Below are 20,693 nucleotides of genomic sequence, written 5' to 3'. Positions count from 1 at the left end.
GCATCTGCCATGCATCTGCCCACTCCCCCAACCTATCCAAGTCACCCTGCAGCCTCATCGCAGCTCACACTGCCACCCAGCTTTGTGTCATCCGCAAACTTGGAGATGTCACATTTACTGTAATTCCCTCGTCTAAATCGTTAATATATATTGCAAATAACTGGGGTCCCAGCACCGAGCCTTGCGGCACCCCACTAGTCACTGCCTGCCATTCTGAAAGGATCCATTAATTCCTACTCTTTGCTTCCTGTCTGCCAACCAGTTCTCTATCCATGACAATAGCCTACCCTTCGTACCTTGTCAAAGGCTTTTTGAAAGTCCAGATCCACCACATCCACTGGCTCTCCCTTATCCATTCTACTTGTTACATCTGCAAAATATTCCAGAAGATTAATCAAGTATGATTTGCCCTTCATAAATCCATGCTGACTTTGACCGATCCTGTCACTGCTTTCCAAATGTGCTGCTATAACATCTTTAACAATCGACTCAAGCATCTTCCCCACTACCGATGTAAGTCTAACTGGTCTATAATTCCCCATTTTCTCTTTCCTTTCTTAAAAAGTGGGCCTCCACTCCACAGGAACTGATCCAGAGTCGAGAGAACATTGGTTCACCAAATGATCACCAATGCATCCATGATTTCTAGAGCCACCTCCTTGAGTATTCTGGGATTCAGACCATCAGGCCTTGGGGATTTATATTCAGGAAGGATAGAAAGAAAAGAAGAGGAGGTAGGGCACCTCAGCCAGGGCACCTCTTGTACTCTTGGAGTGATGACCTGACTGTAGGTCCTGTCCAGGAAGCTACCCGGATAGACCGCAGGTCACCCAGCTGCTGCTCCAGTTCTCCAACTCGATCCTTGAGGAGCTGCATCTGGACACAGTTCACACAAGTGTAGTGGTCAGTGACACCAGCAGTGTCCCTGGCTTCCCACATCCTGCAGCAAACGTATCAACTTATGACCAAACCCGTGCTATACCTAGCAAGGAAGTCTTTCACAGACTTATGCTGCTCAGGGGCACGCTCACCTATGTACAGGACCTGGTCAGATTGGACCTGGAGAAGGACTTGTGGTCAGAACTATTTGGCAGAGTGTCTCATCAGACCATGAAGACAAACATTATAGAACCGATAATACTATGAATGTATAGACTGAACAATATGTCCTTTAAACATGTCCCTCCGCTCAGTCCGTCTTAACCTATCTGATCTCCCGCTTGCTCAGCACTTCAACTCCCCCTCCCATTCCCAATCTGACCTTTCTGTCCTGGGCCTCCTCCATTGTCAGAGTGAGGCCCAGCGCAAATTGGATGAACAGCATCTCACTTGGGCAGTTTACACCTCAGCGGAATGAACATTGACTTCTCTAACTTCAGAACCTTGCTTTCTCTCTCCATCCCCTCCTCTTTCCCAGTTCTCCCACTAGTCTTACTGTCGCCGCCTACATTCTATCCTTGTCCCACCCCTCCACTGACATCAGTCTGAAGAAGGGTCTCGACCTGAAACGTCACCCATTGCTTCTCTCCATAGATGCTGCCTCACCCGCTGAGTTACTCCAGCATTTTGTGTCTACCTGTCCCTTAAGGTAGTCGGCTTTTCCTTCACATGGTTGAGGCCCAGTTGAGGCAGGTACTTTCGCAACGTTTGTACGGGTACATGGATAGGATAGGTCTAGAGGTATTTGGGCCAAACGCAAGTAGGTTTGAATCGTGTAGATGGGGCATGTTGGTCGTGGTGGGCAAGTTAGGCCATGGGGCCTGTTTCCATGTTGTATGTCTCTACGACTATTTCACACTGGGCCAATTCAAGTTGCCAAACAGCCATTGATTCTGGGAAGAACTACCAGTTGCTGGCCTCTCCTTGCCCAGCTACCTGGAATGTCTGCACTTTTGAGAGAGGACAAGCTGGGACGTACAATCGATTTTCCACTGGACTTGTCATCAAGGCCAAAGGAAGGTTGCACCAGGGGAGCCAGAGGCAGGTTGCACCAGGAGAAGGGGCTGGCTATTTACACTTAGGATGAGGAGGAATGTTTATGTTGAGAATGGTTGGCATTCTCTACCCTTGGGGCAAGGTCCCAGTAAGCCGCGTGCAGCTGTAGGTCCCGGCGAGCCACAACCAAACCCCATGGCTTGCCTGCTGCAGAACCCGGAGAGGGAAGCCGCTGATCCCGACCCCTGCTCGCTCCAAAGACTGGGAACTGGAGAGGAGGTGGAGGGAGTGGGCAATGGTGGTGGACGCTGGACAAGGGACAGTAGGAAGAACCAGGGGGGCTCTAACCTTCCATACCTTCAAGTCTGGCTGTGGGAGGTGCCCTGGACATGGAGGTTCACAAGTTGTTGGAGTAGAATTAGGCCATTCGGCCCATTGAGTCTACTCCACCATTCAATCATGGCTGAACTCTGCCTCCTAATCTCATTTTCCTGCCTGCTCCCCATAACCCTTGAGGCCCGTTCTAATTGAGAATTTGTCTATCTCTGCCTTAAAAATATCTGACTTGACTTGGCCTCCGCAGCCCTCATAACTGTGGCAATGAGTTCCACAGAGTACCCTCTGACTAAAGATGTTCCTCCTCACCTCCTTTCTAAAAGAGCGGCATTTAATACTGAAGCTAATTTAATTGTGATGATGGCTGGGCAAGGAGAGGGACGACGGTTCTCGGGCCGACTGTATGGAGGCGACAGCTGCAATGGGCCTTTATGGCCAGCTGCAGTTGGGATTGTGACATGGTGCTAAAACCTGGCGACTATTGCATATAGAATCAGTGAGCTGTTTCTTTGCATTCTGTGCTAACTGGCGATTGGACTTACATTCAGACCCCTTCACTTTTTTGACATTTTGTTCCGTTACAGCCTTATTCTAAAATGGATTAAATTCGTTTTTTTAAATACCGCAATACCGCATAATAAAAAAGCAAAAACAGGTGTTTAGAAATTTTTGCAAAGTAATTAAAAATAAATAACTGAAATATCACATTTACATAAGTATTCAGACCCTTTATGGCGGCACCTTTGGCAGTGATTACAGCCTCAAGTCTTGTTGGGTATGAAGCTACAAGCTCGGCACACCTGTATTTGGGTAATTTCTCCCATTCTTCTCTGCAGATCCCCTCAAGCTCTGTCAGATTGGATGGGGAGCGTCGATGCACAGCTATTTTCAGGTCCCTCCAGAGATGTTCGATCGGGTTCAAGTCCTCTGGCTGGGCCACTCAAGGACATTCACAGACTTGACACACAGCCACTCCTGCTTTGTCTTGGCTGTGTGCTTAGGGTCATTGTCCTGTTGGAAGGTGAACCTCCGCCCCAGTCTGAGGTCCAGAACGCTCTGGAGCAGGTTCACATCAAGGATCTCTCTGTACTTTGCTCCATTCATCTTTCCCTCGGTCCTGACTAGTCTTCCAGTTCCTGACACTGAAAAACATCCCCACAGCATGATACTGCCACCACCATGCTTCACCATAGGTATGGTATTGGCCAGGTGATCAGCGGTGCCTGGCTTCCTCCAGACGTGACGCTTGGCATTCAGGCCAAAGAGTTCAATCTTGGTTTCATCAGACCAAAGCACCAAAGAAAGCAACCCTTTTGGCAAACTCTAAGCGGGCTGTCATGTGCCTTTTACTGAGGAGTGGCTTCCGTACGGCCACTATACCATAAAGGCCTGATTGGTGAAGTGCAGCAGATATAGTTGTCCTTCTGGAAGGTTCGCCCATCTCCACAGAGGAACTCTGGAGCTTTGTCAGAGTGACCTCCCTGACCAAGGCCCTTCTCCCCCCATTGCTCAGTTTTGCCAGGCAGCCAGATCTATGAAGAGTCCTCGTGGTTCCAAAGTTCTTCCATTTAAGAATGAAGGAGGTCACTGTGCTCTTCAGGACCGGCAATGCTGCAGAAATTGTTTCATACCTTTCCCCAGATCTGTGTCATGTCTCAGAGGTCTACGGACAATTCCTTCATCATCATAGCTTGGTTTTTGCTCTGACATGCACTGTCAACTGTGGGACCTTATATAGACAGGTGTGTGCCTTTCCAAATCATGTCCAATCAATTTAATTTACCACTGGTGGACTCCAATCAAGCTGTAGAAACATCTCAAGGATAATGAATGGAAACAGGATGAACATAAGCTCAATTTTGAGTGTCATAGCAAAGAGTCTGAATACTTATGTAAATGTGATATTTCAGTTATTAATTTTTAATTATTTTGCAAAAATTTCTAAACACCTGTTATCGCTTCTTCATTCTGGGGTATTGTGTGTAGATTGATGATAAAAAAAAATGAATTTAATCCATTTTAAAATAAGGTTGTAACGTAACAAAATATGGAAAAAGTGAAGGGATCTGAATAATCTTTCTGAATGCCCTGTATATATGAGACGAATCTCACAGATCCGTGTAAAAAAAATGAATATCACTGCACCTTAGTATATAAGATAATAAAGGAACCATTGAACTTGACCAAGTTGTGTTTTGAGGACTGATCTAGCCGGATCTTCAGTCACTTAGGAAATCAAAGGAGGTATTGCTGGAGAGAGGACAACAGGACAAATGTCTTCCCCTGTCTCCCTACACTTGCAAAGCAGTGAAAATTGAATCTCTGCAGGTAGTGAGAAATCCTGACTTGAGATTTGATAAATCGCAAATGATCAATGTGGTGAATTGTATTTACAGTGATATACAAGCTGTTTAAGAACAACTGCGTATGCTGGAAAATCGAAGGTAGACAAAAATACTGGAGAAACTCAGCAGGTGAGGCAGCATCTGACTCCCATACACTTCTTCCCACCCTGCTTCCTGTAATGACTCCATCCCCTACTCCCAATTCCTCCGTCTACGCCGCACCTGCACCCAGGATGAGGTGTCCCGGTCCAGGAAATTGGAGATGTCCTCATTCTTCAGGGAACCGGGAGTCCCCTCTTCTACTATAGACGAGGCTCTCACCAGGGTCTCTTCTATACCCTCTAACTCTGCTCTCACTCCCCATCCTCCCACTCGTAACAAGGGCAGAGTTCCCCTTGTCCTCACCTTCCACCCTACCAGCAGTCACATGCAATAAATAATCCTCCGACATTTTCACCACCTCCAACGGGATCCCACCACTGGCCACATCTTCCCATCTCCACCCCTGTCTGCTCTCCGCAGAGACCACTCCCTCCGTAACTCCCTGGTCAATTCGTCCCTTCCCACCCAAACCACCCCTTCTCCTGGCACCACAGGAAATGTTACACATGTCGCTTTACCTCCCCCCTTGACTCCATTCAAGGACCCAAGCAGTCTTTCCAGGTGAGGCAGAGGTTCACCTGCACCTCCTCCAACCTCATCTATTGCATCCGCTGCTCTAGGTGTCAGCTGCTCTACATCGGTGAGACCAAGAGTAGGCTTGGCGATCGCTTCGCCCAACACCTCCGCTCGGTTCGCAATAACCAACCTGATCTCCCGGTGGCTCAGCACTTCAACTCCCCCTCCCATTCTGAATCCAACCTTTCTGTCCTGGGCCTCCTCCATGGCCAGAGTGAGGCCCACCGTAAATTGGAGGAGCAGCACCTCATATTTTGCTTGGGCAGTTTACACCCCAGCGGTATGAACATTGACCTCCAATTTCAGGTAGTCCCTACTTTCTCCTCCCCTTCCCAGCTCTCCCTCAGCCCACTGTCTCCGCCTCTTCCTTTCTTCTTCCCGCCCTCCCCCACCCTCACATCAGTCTGAAGAAGGGTCTCGACCCAAAACATCGCCTATTTCCTTCGCTCCATAGATGCTGCCTCACCCACTGAGTTTCTCCAGTATTTTTGTCTACCTTTGATTATATAAGCTGGCATTTCAAAACCCCCTGTTTCTCACCCTTTCCGTCTACAAACTGTGATGCACATTACTCACACTTGTCTCAGGATCTGTGTGTCTCGGCACGATGTCTGGTGACTGTCCTCATCAGCCTTTGTCTCAGTGGTCCCCATGCTTGTGTGGTCAGGTCAAACATCAGACTACAGTACCATCATAGCCAAGATCTATTACCCCTATGATAAAACACTGCAAGCATCTCCTTTGACCTAATGCTAATTTCCAAATTCCTTACCCTCTACATTCCTACCCCTTCTCCCAGCCTGTGGTAACAGGATTCCATTTCTTTCCTCCTTTCCTGCTGGGCCTCTGTTTCGGCTGTTTAATTTAATTTTCATCTTTATAAAATCACAATTTTCAGTTTTATTTCATCACAATGGCATTACACATGAAAGGCAGTTTCAATTGAATTACATATTTGCAATAGAAGTGCTTTTCAAATGGGAAAATGCCAACTTTAAAAATATCCCCATTCGTGTCTCTTCAATTGAAACAAATTAACTACAAATAAACATGAAATGCCAAAGTTAAACAAATAAATCCCCCAGACATACAACCGGGAACGTGGGAATGGTAATGGCAATGTCTTGAGGCCAGTCCATATTACAGTCGAGAAGTTGCTGGATATCCAAAATTGTATGCAGGTAGATAGATCTCCCATACCTAGTCAGGTATATCCAAGCTATATGGAAAGATAGAGATGAAATTGTAGATGCCCTGGATAAGATATATGAAACATCAATTAGACAGAGTGTTTAAGAAGGAACTGCAGATGCTGGAAAATTGAAGGTAGACAAAAGTGCTGGTGAAACTCCCCTTCCTAGCTCTCCCTCAGCCCTCGGGCTCCTCCTCCTCCTTTTTCCATTCTTCTCCCCGCCCCCCACCTCCCAACCCTCCATCAGTCTGAAGAAGGGTTTCGGCCCTAAACGTTGCCTATTTCCTTCGCTCCATTGATGCTGCTGCACCCGCTGAGTTTCTCCAGCACTTTTGTCTACCATCAATTAGACGGAGCTGAGATGCCTGAAGACTGGAGCATGGCTAATGTGCCTTGATTGTACAAGGAAAAACTTGGGAATTATGGATCAGTGGTAGGAAAGTTACTGGTGAGGATTCTGAAATAAGATACGCATGCATTTGAAAAGGTAAAGGTTGATTAGTGAAGGTCAGCATGGTTTTATGCCTGGGAGATTGTGTCTCACAAATTTGATTGAGTGATTTTCAAGTACATAGTTCCCTGAGAGTTGGCACTGTAGGTGCATAAGATGATGAAGACAGTAGCTGGCACGCTGGCCTTCATCAGTGAAGGAATTGAGTATGGAAGTTGTAAAATTATTATTACATGATGTTGGTGAGGCCATACTGGGAATATTGTGTTCAGTTTTGTTCACCCTGAGGTTTAGAGAGAGTTTGGGCAGGCTAGGAAGTTATTCCTTTGGAACAGTGGAGGCAGATGAACGATCTCATAGAGATGTATAAAATCATGAGGAGAATAGAAAGGATGAATGCACAGAATCTTTTACCCACGGTAGGAGAATAAAGAACTAGAGAGTGTATGTTTAACGTGAGACGGGAAAGGTTTAATAAGAACGTGAGGGGCAACTTTTTCACACAGAGGATGTTAGATACATGGAATGAGCTGCCAGATGAAGTAGTTGAGGCAACAACAATATTTAAAAGATATTTGGACAGGCACATGGATAGGAAAGTTTTATAGGGATATGCTAGATGCAGGCAAATGGGACTAGCTTAGATGGGGCATCATGTTTGGCATGAACGGGCTGGGCTGAAGGGCCTGTTTCCCTGCTCTACTACAAAATAACGTGAAACTATTCAGTCTTAAGCCTTTGGGCCACTCGGAAAGGTCACGAACAATCCTTTATTTCCACTTAACATTTCCAAACTATTACCATATTTCTGTGCATCCCTACGTAATAGGTGGAAGAAGTGCACTTATATCTGATATTAAGATTGGTAGAGTTTAACTCAATCATGACTCAGCCACTGATCTGATATATAAAATCATGTGTCCTCATTAGTGACATTTTGTGGAGGCAATGTGGGTGTTCATAACTTAAAGGGAAAAGCAAATCCAGTGGGTGTACTTTTTTACTGAACATACTTCTGCTCAAGATAAACCTCTCAAGCTGATTTGACCTTTAAACAAGTCAGTTTTTTTGCTGGCTGCAAACCCAGACTATTCAACCATGTTTTTGCTTGTTCATTTAATCTGTTGCCACAATATTAAGGAATATAAAAATCGCTTTACCATTCTGGCAGGCATGAGAAGTTGTTGATCCTTTATAGAGGCACTATCAGTCAGTTTTAAGGGAACGGGAGCCCCAGTGCTGGAATGGAGAACTATTGCCCGAAAGTCAGAGGCTTCTCTCCTCACAAGCATGCTACTTACCAAATGTCATGCCTCCAGTTGTGCAGTCAATAGGTAGTTATTGAGGCATGTCTCCTTACTCTTCTTGGACACTGGTAATAATGATGCCCTTTTGGATCTATAGCTTTCTATGTGACAGAAAACAGGTGGTAAAAATTGGTAACCATGTCTCACTGGCTAGGTTCCTGAACATCGGCGCCCCCCCAGGGTTGCATTTTATCACCTCTTCTGTACTCTGTATACACACATTTTTGCTGTTCACACTCTGACTCTGTCTTGTTATTTAAGTTTGCAGATGACACATCTGTGGCAGGTCTTATTACCAATAACATCGAAACCGTTTACCGTAGTGAAGTAGAGGAGCTAGTAAGGTGGTGTGAGAACAACAACCTCATACTTAACATCTCAAAAACTAAGGAGCTGGTTGTTGATTTCAGAAAGAAGGCTACCCCCTCCTCCCTCTCTTCATCAATGGAGAGGTGGTTGAGAGGGTCACCTCCTTTAAGTTCCTCAGGACCACCATACATCAATCCCTATCATGGGAGCTCAACACCAGTCTCATAATCAGTAAGTGCCACCAGCGACTCTACTTCCTGCGGCAGCTTAAAAAATTCAGGGTCAGTCGACCAGCTATGACCCGCTTCTATAGGTCTACCATAGAAAGCATACTCACATTCTCCATGCTTGTCTGGTATGGTCACACAACCTCGCAGGATAAGATTCGGCTGGAGAGAATAGTGCGCCGAGCTTCTAAGATCATCGGTTGCAGCATACTTCCCTCAGTGACATCACTTTACTCAACAAGACTCACCAGAAAGGCCAAAAAAATCATAGCAGACCACTTTCACCTCTTTAATCTCCTCCCATCAGATAGGAGATATAGAAGCATTAAAAGTAAAACATCTCGCTTCAGACAGCACCTACCTCCAAGCCATCAGATATTTGAATTTGCACTAATCACTCTGCACTCTCTTTTGCACTTGCACTTACGCTTAACATGACGCTGCTGGGTACTGTCCTTCCTGTATATATTGTCCTTCGTACGGTATTGTCTGTATTATTTATTGTGGTGTATGTGGTGGTTGTGTTGTACTGTATTGTATCTGTCTGAGAGCGAACCAAGACACATTCCTATCAACTTGTTGACATGGCAATAAACTTCTTGAATCTTGAATCCTTTTAAAGCAGGTAGGAACTTCATACCTTGGTAATGAGAGGTCGAAAATGCCTTTAAATACTCAAACCAGTTGGTCCGCACAATTTTTAGGAACATGGTCAAGAAAATCATCCAAGGGTTCTTCTTTAAGAAGGATCTTCTGACATCCGTCTCAGAGACTGAGAGTACTATGCCATTGAGGGCTATGGGACCTCGAGAAGGCAGATCAGTGTTTTATTTTTTTGAAGCAAGTGTAGAAAGTATTGATGTTTAAGAAAGAACTGCAGATGCTGGAAAAATTGAAGGTAGACAAAAATGCTGGAGAAACTCAGCGGGTGAGGCAGCATCTATGGAGCAAAGGAATAGGCGACGCTTCGGGTCGAGGCCCTTCTTCAGACTGATGTGGGAGGGGGGGCGGGTAAAAGAAAGGTAGAGGCGGAGACAGTGGGGTGTGGGAGAGCTGGGAAGGGGAGGGGAAGTAGGGAGAAAACAAGGACTACCTGAAATTGGAGAAGTCAATGTTCATATTACCCCAGCGTTATCACCGATGTAGAGCAGTTGACACCTGGGACAGCAGATGCAATAGGTGAGGTTGGAGGAGGTGCAGGTGAACCTCTGCCTCACATGGAAAGACTGATTGGGTCCTTGGATGGAGTCGAGGGGGGAGGTAAGTGACAAGTGTAGCATTTCCTGTGGTTTCAAGGGAAAGTGCCAGGGGAGGGGGTGGTTTGGGTGGGAATGGACGAATTGACCAGGGAGTTATGGAGGGAGCATAAAACGCCGAAAGTGGACGAGATGGGAAGATGTGGCCAGTGGTGGGACCCGTTGGAGGTGGCAAAAATTTCGGAGCATTATCTGCTGAATGTGACGGCTGGTAGGGTGGAAGGTGAGGACAAGGGGGACTGTCTTTGTTATGAATAGGGGAGTGAGAGTGGAGCTACGGGATATATCGACAGATGGCACAATGGGCTAAGTGTTCGGCTGGCGACCGGAAGGTAGCTGGTACGAATCCCGCTTGGAGTGCATACTGTCGTTGTGTCCTTGGGCAAGACACTTCACCCACCTTTGCCTGTGTGTGAATGTGTGTGAGTGATTGGTGGTGGTCGGAGGGGCCGTAGGCGCAGATTAGCAGCCACGCTTCCGTCAGTCTGCCCCAGGGCAGCTGTGGCTACAGAAGTAGCTCACCACCACCGAGTGTGACTGAGGAGTGAATGAATAATGCGATGTAAAGCGCCTTGAGTATTCTAGAAAGGCGCTATATAAATCCCATCCATTATTATTATTATTATATATCGAAGAGGGGAACCCCCGTTCCCTAAAGAATTAGGACATCTCCGATGCCCTGGTTTGGGCATAGACGGAGGAATTGGGAGTAGGCAATAGAATCTTTACAGGAAGCAGGGTGGGAAGAAGTGTAGTCCAGATAGCCATGGGAGTCAGTGGGTTTGTAGTAGATGCCGGTCAGTATTGAGCTCATCCAGGAATGAAACCTCGCTTGGCGCTTGAGCTGCCACTTGATTTAGCCGTGTAGAATGTGATGGCTTGCAAGCCCTGCCACAATCATTTCTCGTGTAGGAAGGAACTGCAGATGCTGGTTGAAACCAAAGATATACACAAAAAACTGGAGTAACGCAGCGGATTGGACAGCATTTCTGGAGAAAAGGAATAGATGATGTTTTGTGTCGTGACCCTTCTTCAGACTTCTTTCTTACTTGTAAGAAATCTATTTTGCATTTTGGATGAAGCAATCTGTTTTGATCTAGTACCTAGGAAGGCTGTTCTAAAGATTTGTACCATTCTCTTATTGAAATTAATGTTCCCCATTAAGGGACAGAGTGGGGGCATGGAAAATACTTGGATGTGGCTTTCTGACACCAACACATGATATTTATTCTTCTGTTTCTTTGTCCGGCAGCCAGAACTGGATTGGCCAACTGGTCACCTGTTGGGAAAACGTAAAACATGAGGCTGCAGCTTGGGACCTTTGGATTTGGTTGGGATGGAAGCTGTGAGAGGGTGGGATGAGTAGGAGATGCTGCATAGTAAAGGCTACCAATTATGCTTGTGAAGGCAATTGGATGGATTGGGGCAGAGGGTAATTACAATGCTGATTGCAGCAAAGGAGATAACGAGAATCATCAGGATGGAGAAAAAAACTGAAAGGATATTCCAACATCTCTTGGCCTGCACACATTGTCCTGATCTGAAACGCGGTCTGTCCATTTCTTTGTACAGACGGATCCGCTGAACTTCTCCAGCAGCCTGTTTTGGGTTTTTTTTTTTTGCTCGATTTCAGCATCTGCAGTCTCTTGTGTCTCCTATGTCTCATCAACACCGTTCTTTTCCTTTTTTACACCTCCCACGACCTGCCAAAAACAAGGAGCAGGAGATATTAATTATCGATACCCACAACTACCTTCCTGTGAACATAGGTGAGTTAATATTAAGTCAGGTTAGTTCGTTTTTACCAGCTCCAAGCGTGCAGGTCTCTGGGTCCACTGCTCTGAGATAATATTGTAATTAATATCATATGGTCCCTGCAGAAGCCTAAAATTAGCCAAGAATGAGGGTTAGCTCACCTTACATAATTACTGTCATGATCCAATCCCTGTACTCCTCAATCACTTTCACCAGCTGTAATTCCTATTCCATATTGAGCAGAACAATACAAAGTATTTTTAGTGACAATCTGAATCCAGTGAACATGATTAGCCCCATTTTGTTGTCCCAATATAGATGCATATATAGGAGAGGAGATAAACAGATTTGCTATCCTCACTGTTACGGCAGCTACAATTAAGCATTGATTGATTATTATTTGGGATCTACAGTATTTAACTTTTCATTCATATATCTTTTTCGCCAATGCAAAACTTTCTCTGGATTTTTTCCCCTATTCTACGAAGCACTTTGCCTTTCTCTACATTACATTTTACCTGTCTGATTTCAGTGTATATTTTTAATCCTCTTCAACCTTGTTGTGTTCGAAATCTACTAACTTAATTAGTTCCATATCATCTGCAAATTAACCATTATGCTGTAATTTATTTATGAAGAAACTAAATAATAATAATAATATCCCTGCGATAACAATGTCTGAGCCTAATGGTAATTCCTCGACCACCATTTCTGGCTGTTTTGTTCAAACAGCTATGAATCCATGTGAAACTTCCCCACTAATTCTCACTGTGTTTATTTTGATGATCAGCTTTGCCAAGGGAACTGGATTAAGGTGCTGACTGAAATCCAACCTCGCTAAAGTCATTGCATTACCTCGATTGAGTCACAATATCACCTGATAAGAAAATAAGTCAATTGGATTGATGTGATGTCCCCTTTATCAACTCATTTTCAGTCATTGTTATGATTTGCTCCATACTGCTTCAACAATCTTCAAAACGATAATTGTATCTACAAATAAACAAAAGTCCACACCAAATCAAAACCTAATCAAACCAAATGACCTGCTCCTTGCCACCATACATGTTAGTTCACTCGGATCATATATTGTTTATTTATGTATTGTATTTATTTACCTTTCTTGTACATCAGTGGAGCTGCACACTAAATCTCGTTGCACTGACGTGCAATGACAATAAAATATATATTATTATTATTATTATTATCAATGCTGATTTAGAGAGTAAGTGCAGATTTCGCACAGTATTTTTCAACCAAAAACAGACAGCATAATTTGCATTACATGTAATTTGTGATTCAAATTCTTCGATCTTTTATGCTGGTGGAATATCTATCCACCATTTCTTTATCTATTGATATATCCATGGACTCATTTCCCCCAACACTTTGAAAACTCCATCAAATCATTATTTAGCCCCAACCTTAAAACTCCAATCTGACTACCCTTTCAAACCTCACTTTTATCATTTCTCTTGTTCTTGATAATTACATCCTGCCCTTTAGAATTCTCATCCTAAAACTCACTCAAAAAAAAGTCTCAAAATCCATCCCTTTAATTCAGCTTTTCATGCCACCCCATGGATATAGTTCATTCCCCTGGTATTTGTTTCTGTGTGCCTAACAATCATGCTTATTAGATTATCACTGGTGGTTACATTTTGCTTTCAATTCTTCAGTTATGATATGTTATTTTGGGATTATGACTTAATGGTAACCAGTTGAATCCAAATATGGCACAAAAACATATGTATTTGTATTACATATCACATCATTGAAATATATTAATATATTGTAGTATTATTATATTATGTATTATGTAATAGATATAATATTTAAAATATATATATAATATGTATTGTACAAAAACATATGCTTAAAAAAAAGTGTGGTTCTCAACAACAGATCCTAGAGGGCAACAGTCTCAGAGTTCAGACTTTAGGAAGGAAGGTGATAAGAGTCACAGAGTCCTACAATGTGGAAATAGGCCCATGGGCCCAGCCAAAGATCCTATAGCAGAGCCATAGGATCTTTGGGCCCAACTTGCTTGCGTTTGGCCTATATCCCTCTAAACTTGGCCTATCCGTGTACCTGTCCAATTGTTTCTTTGAAGTTGCGATAGTACCTGCCTCAACTACCTCCTCCAGCAGCTTGTTCCATACCACCCTTTGCGTGAAAATGTTACCCCTCGGGTTCCTATGAAATCTTTCCCCGCTCACCTTAATACTTTGACCTCTGGTTCTCGATTCCCCTACTCTGGGCAAGAGATTGTGAGTAGCTACAGGTCAGTACTTCCACATTTTATCACGAGTTTAATTGACTGCAGTAAATGTATGTGCAACAGCGAAGGGAGCAACTAGTTACTGTTAATCAGATGGCTATTTTTTTAACTTTAATTAGTTCAGGGAGTCAGATTGTAGGAGCAGGAGGAGTGTAACTATTGATGTAAAATAGTGTGGGGTGGGGTGAGGGTAAGTGGGTTCTGAATCCAACATTATGGCAAGAGATGTGCAGGAAGGAACTGCAGATGCTGGTTTAAAACAAAGAGACACAAAATGCTGGAGTAACTCAGCGGGTCAGACAGCATATCTGGAGAAAAGGAATAGGTGACATTTCAGTCTTAGAATAAAGGGGAGGTCATTTAAGACTGAGGTGAGAAAAAAACGTTTTCACCCAGAGTTGTGAATTTATGGAATTCCCTGCCACAGAGGGCAGTGGAGGCCAAATCACTGGATTTAATGGATTTAAGAGGGAGTTAGCTAGAGCTCTAGGGGCTAGTGGAGTCAAGGGATATGGGGAGAAGGCAGGCACGGGTTATTGATATGGGACGATCAGCCATGATCACAATGAATGGCGGTGCTGGCTCGAAGGGCCGAATGGCCTCCTCCTGCACCTATTTTCTATGTTTCAAGTCAAGACCCTCCTTCAGACTGAGAGTCAGGGGAAATGGAAATGAAAGATATAGACGGTGATATAGAGAGCTATAGAACAAATGAATGAAAGATGTGCTAAAAAGTAATGATGATAAAGGGAACAGGCCATTGCTAGTTGTGTGCTAGGTGAAAACGAGTTACAGACAATGAGACTCAACAAGACTACTTTGAAACGAGTGCAATGACTTGGGTGGGGGAGGGACGGAGAGAGAGGTGATGCAATCTATATGTAGATTGAAGTCACCCATTATAACGGTTTTGCCTTTGTCGCCCGCATTTCTAATTTCCTGTTTGATACCATCTCCAACTTCACTATTACTGTTAGGTGGCCTGTACACAACACCCACCAGCGTTTTCTGCCCCTTAGTGTTTCGCAGCTCTACCCATACCGATTCCACATCCTCCAAACTAATGTCCTTCCTTTCCATTGCGTTAATCTGCTGCAGAACTGGCTGCAGAGGTGGAAAAGCAATGGGTGACCACCAGGAGGAGTAGTACGTGTTGGCAGATGATGCAGGAAACCTGGCCATCCAGCCCTGAAAGAGATAATATTGGGTTGGATACCATTAGGGGGTGGGAATGAGTTGGGGTGAAAGCAGCAACAGCCAGGTTTGCTGCATCACAGTTCGCTCTGTAACACAACTGTTATGCCGTCTCCCGGGATGAGGTCCTGCAATGTGAATTTAGGGAGCTAGGTTGTGGGCCGAGACTCTTCTTCAGACTCGACACAAAAAGCTGGAGTAACTCAGCGGGTCAGACAGTATCTTTGCAGAAAAGGGATACAAAAAGCTGGAGTAACTCAGTCAGACAGCATTTCTGAAGAAAAGGACACAAAAAGCTTTTAAGCTGAATATCACCACAGAGTGATATTGATAAGCTGGCAAATTGGGCAGGGCAGTGGCATTTGGAATTTAACTCTCATGTGAAGTGATGCGTTTTGGAGGGGGCGGAGGAGGAGGTCAAATAAAGGTAGGACATCTCATAAATGGTAGGGCCCAAGGGTACATTGAGGCCCAAGGGACATTAGAGTACAAATGTATAGATCCCTGAAGGTCAGATCAGATCCGATTAGTTTATTGTCATATACAATAGGTTGCAATGTAATTCCTTGTTCATATGAAGCTCACAGAATAAACAGAATATATACAGTAATGATAAGTACAATAACTAGTACAAAACAGTCAAATGGTACAAGATTGTAGTGCAGTCTGAAGTAGTGCAAAAAAATATGAATGTACAATAATAGGTTAATTAAATGAGGTTAATGGGGTTTGACAGAGGTGATTGGTTCTGGAGCCTGGTAGTGGAGGGGAAGAAGCTGTTCTTAACTCTGGATGTCTGAAGTTTCAAACTCCTGTATCTTCTCTCAGAAGGTAGAAGAGAGAAAAGGGAAACTTTTCCCCATGACAGAAGGCATTTATTTAAGGTGATGAGTAAGAAGTTCAGAGAGAATCTGAGAAACAATATTTTCGCCCTCGGAGTTATTACAATCTGAAGAGAATTGCATGAGAAAGTAGTGGAGGCAAGCATTCTCCCGACATTTAAAAAAGCATTTGTGTCACCAAGGCATAGTAGGTTACAGATCGAGATATGGTAAATGGGATTAATATAGATAGGTTCTTGTTGGTCAACATCGACAAAAAGATGCGTTAAAGATGGGTTTGTGTAAAAATGGAAGTTTGATGCTCCACACTGCTCAGTGGACTGAAGAGGTTATTTCTGTGCTGTCTCTCTGTGATATTTATTAATGCATTAATGCCTTGCAGCAATTTGTCATGGGAAAGCAGATACTTTACAATTAGTCCATCAGCAGAGACTACTTGATGATCTGCATTCCACCATGAGTCTCATGAAAACTGAGAGCTTGGCATCAACCTCTCAATAATATTAATAACTTGCTGGATCTGCACACTAATGCCCCTGTCCCACTTATGAAACCTGAACAGAAACCTCTGGAGACTTTGCGCCCCACACAAGGTTTCCGTGCGGTTCCCGGAGGTTTTTTGTCAGTTTCCCTACCTGCTACCACTACCTGCAACCTCAGGCAACCACCTGCAACATCCGGGAACCGCACGGAAACCTTGGGTGGGGCACAAAGTCTCCAGAGGTTTCCGTTCAGATTTCCTAAGTGGGACAGGGGCATTTGGGACGACAGGTGGCGCAATGGGCTAAGTGTTCGGCTGGCGACCGGAAGGTAGCCGGTTCGAATCCCGCTTGGAGTGCATACTGTCGTTGTGTCCTTGGGCAAGACACTTCACCCACCTTTGCCTGTGTGTGAATGTGTGTGAGTGATTGGTGGTGGTCGGAGGGGCCGTAGGCGCAGATTAGCAGCCACGCTTCCGTCAGTCTGCCCCAGGGCAGCTGTGGCTACAGAAGTAGCTCACCACCACCGAGTGTGACTGAGGAGTGAATGAATAATGCGATGTAAAGCGCCTTGAGTATTAGAAAGGCGCTATATAAATCCCATCCATTATTATTATTATTATTATTTAAATACAAACACATCTCCACTGAGTTGAAGGCTGTTTTTTTTTTCATGTGGTAAACACTCTGTTAATCAGGAGAGCATGAACACAGTGTGAACCACTGGAAAAGGTATAGTTGAAAATTTTAGGAAGGAACTGTAGATGCTGGTTTAAACCGAAGATAGACACAAAAAAACTGGAGTAACTCAGCAGGACAGGCTGCATCTCTGGAGAAAATGTATGAAGAAGGGTCTCGACACAAAATGTCACCCATTCCTTCTCTCCACAGATGCAGCCCGTTTCCAGCTTTTTGTGTTTATCTTTAGTTGAAATGTATTTCTCTTACTCATTTTAACATTTTGATTCTTTGGATCAGAGAACTGTCCTGTGAAGAATGAAGGAAGTTTGGCCTAAACTCCATTTTAAAAGAGCAGGAAGGATCTCATTGAGAGGAAATTCCTCTTTATCTCTGCCTCTATTCTGAAACTCTGCCACTTAGTTCTAGATTTCCCCACGGTGAGAAATAACCATGCAGCTTCTAACTTGACAACTTCAGTGAAGCTAGCAGCTCAATCTTTCTTCATACGTCAACTCTTTTGTTTCAAATTAATTAATCTTGTGGGAGCAAGACTTACATACATTAGTTCTCCTTTCTATTTCCCCTAATGGCCAACATTTTATTTGCCTTTCTAGTGCCTTGGCACATTTAAATGCTAACTTTATGTATTTCACGAGATACCCAGATGCCACTGCTGCATTCTGCAAAAATGCTCCATTTAAACATGGATCTGCTTTTCTGTTCATCCAACCAAAGAGGAGGATCTATTGTTTCCCCATTTTATTCACCCTTTAATATTTAATATTTAATATTGATATATTCACCATCTGCCCATTTTCTCTTCATTCACTTCAACTATCCATTTCCCTTTGCAGATTCTTTGCACTTTCCACCATTTGTTTTCTTGACTCTTTGTATCATCAGCAAACCTGCTGGTCTCTTCATGCAAGTCACAAATATAGATTGTAAATGTTAGAGAGTCCAGCACTGATCCCTTTTGCATTCGGAAAGTGACAGCTTTCCAATCTGAAATTGATCCATTTATTTTAACTACCTGGCTTGGATTTATTAATCAGCCAGTTATCTATCCCTACTAACATATCATCTTGGGTATAAACCTTTGTATATGGAGAAATAAGAAACTGCAGATGCTAGTTTACAAAAGACAAGACAAAGTGCTGGAGTAACTCATCATTTCAGGCAGCATCTCTGTAGAAGATGGATAGGTGACGTTTCATGTCGGGGCCCTTATTCAGACTGATTGTTAGATGGCATTTCCGTCAGGACCTTTCTCTGGACTGATCGATAGGTGACATTTTGGGTCGCGACCCATCCTCAAACTGATGAGTGATAGACACAAAATACTGGAGTAACTCAGCAGGACAGACAGCATCTCTGGAGAGAAAGAATGATAAGTGATGTTTTGGGTTGGCACCCTACTTCAGACTGATGATGTGCCGGGTCGGGACCCTTCTTCAGACTCACCATCAGTCTGAAGAAGGGTCCCGACCTGAAATGTCACCTAGCCATGTTCTCTAGAGATGCTGCCTGACCTGCTGAATCTTTGATATGGGATCCTTTTTGAGTGTCTTCAGGAAAGTCAAAGCACAACATCTGTGGTGCCATTTTATCCACTCTACTCATTCCAAGCTGTAAAAACACTCTGCGAAATACAATTTCCCTTTCATAAAGCAATGATGACACTGCTTGATTATATGATGATTTTTGATATGTCCTGCAACAAATTCCTTAACAATGGCTTTCAGCATCTGCACAAGACACATGCAAAGCCCATAATTTTCTATTTTCTGTACTCCCTGCTTTTTGCAGAGATAGCAGAGACCCAGTTGCTGAGTATATTCAAGGGGTAGGCCCATGGAATTTGGGACACTGGTGCGTCAAGGGATGTGGTGATTTGATGGGAATATTAATGTGGGGCTTAGATTCAGGTGTGACCGTATAGATTAACAGAGCAGGCTCAGAAATCTACACAGCCTTCTCCTGCATCTATTCCCTACTTTGAATGTAGTTTGTTAAGAAAATAAGCCAGTACCTAACCTTATCATTTGCATTCCCAGCAATTAGCAATCCAATCTACGGTTTGCTGATCCAGTAATTTTTGAGTAAGCATGTATATATATCTATACTTCTATGTAATATATATATATATATGACACGGTCAATCTTACAAGGTTTTATATATATACATACATACACATCTTATATGTACATTTACTTATACATACATATGTAAACCCATGTCATATTGAGTATAGACAACAACCACACTCTTTTGGTGATGTGCAACTGGAACATTTTGGTTATGAATACTGCAGATTCCATTCTGGTCAAGAAGGCTCACCAGCATCTCTTCTTCCTGAGAAGGCTGAAGAAGGTCCATCTGTCTCCTCAGATCCTGGTGAACTTCTACCGCTGCACCATCGAGAGCATCCTTACCAACTGTATCACAATATGGTATGGCAACTGCTCTGTCTCCGACCGGAAAGCACTGCAGAGGGTGGTGAAAATTGCCCAACGCATCACCGGTTCCTCGCTCCCCTCCATTGAGTCTGTCCAAAGCAAATGGAGGGCGCTCAGCATCGCGAAAGCCTGCTCTCACCCCAACCATGGACTGTTTACCCTCCTACCATCCGGGAGGCGCTACAGGTCTCTCCGTTGCCGGACCAGCAGGTCCAGGAACAGCTTCTTCCCTGCGGCTGTCACACTAATCAACAATGTACCTCGGTGACTGCCAATCACCCCCTCCCCCACACTCCTCCCACAGGAAAAACACTATGACTGTATACATGTAAATAGATTTATTTATTGAAATCATCTTCTATGTCGCTCTTCCAGGGAGATGCGAACTGCATTTCGTTGTCTCTGTACTGTACACTGACAATGACAATTAAAGTTGAATCTGAATCTGAATCATTTCCTCAGGCTGTGCTTTAAACAAATGCACATTGACCTTATTTCCGTATTCTGCCATCCCTGCCAAGTGCTTACAAATCCATACATGCAAACCTCCTACTTTCTTCAGGAGCCCCACAGATTTGGAACTGGAACACCGACGCATCCAGAGGATGTATATGTTCCCCTGTGATGCAGTGTGTCCCCGGCTAGCTACAACGTTAGATAGCTGTTGATCATTAAAACTGAAATTCACAACATTTGCAAAATGATACCACACACACAAAAGTATTGCTTTACATTTTAACTTCTGCACCGCCAGGCAATAAAAAAATCATTTGCAACTCCTTGCACAAGTCAGGGAATACTATTAAACGACCGTTGCGTTCATTAACCGATCATTTAAAAACATTTGTTAAAAACAAATAACTTGTTTCCAACGTGGGCGGCAGCGTAGGTGTGTGTATGGGAAAGAGTCCCATGATAAACGCCCTCCCCCACATAACATTCATGATTGAGATCCCAGTCCCTTT

Source organism: Amblyraja radiata, chromosome 7 (assembly GCF_010909765.2).
Source record: "Amblyraja radiata isolate CabotCenter1 chromosome 7, sAmbRad1.1.pri, whole genome shotgun sequence".
Taxonomy (NCBI): domain Eukaryota; kingdom Metazoa; phylum Chordata; class Chondrichthyes; order Rajiformes; family Rajidae; genus Amblyraja; species Amblyraja radiata.
The sequence above is the reverse complement of the archived record's forward strand: the minus strand, read 5'-3'. Positions refer to the sequence as shown.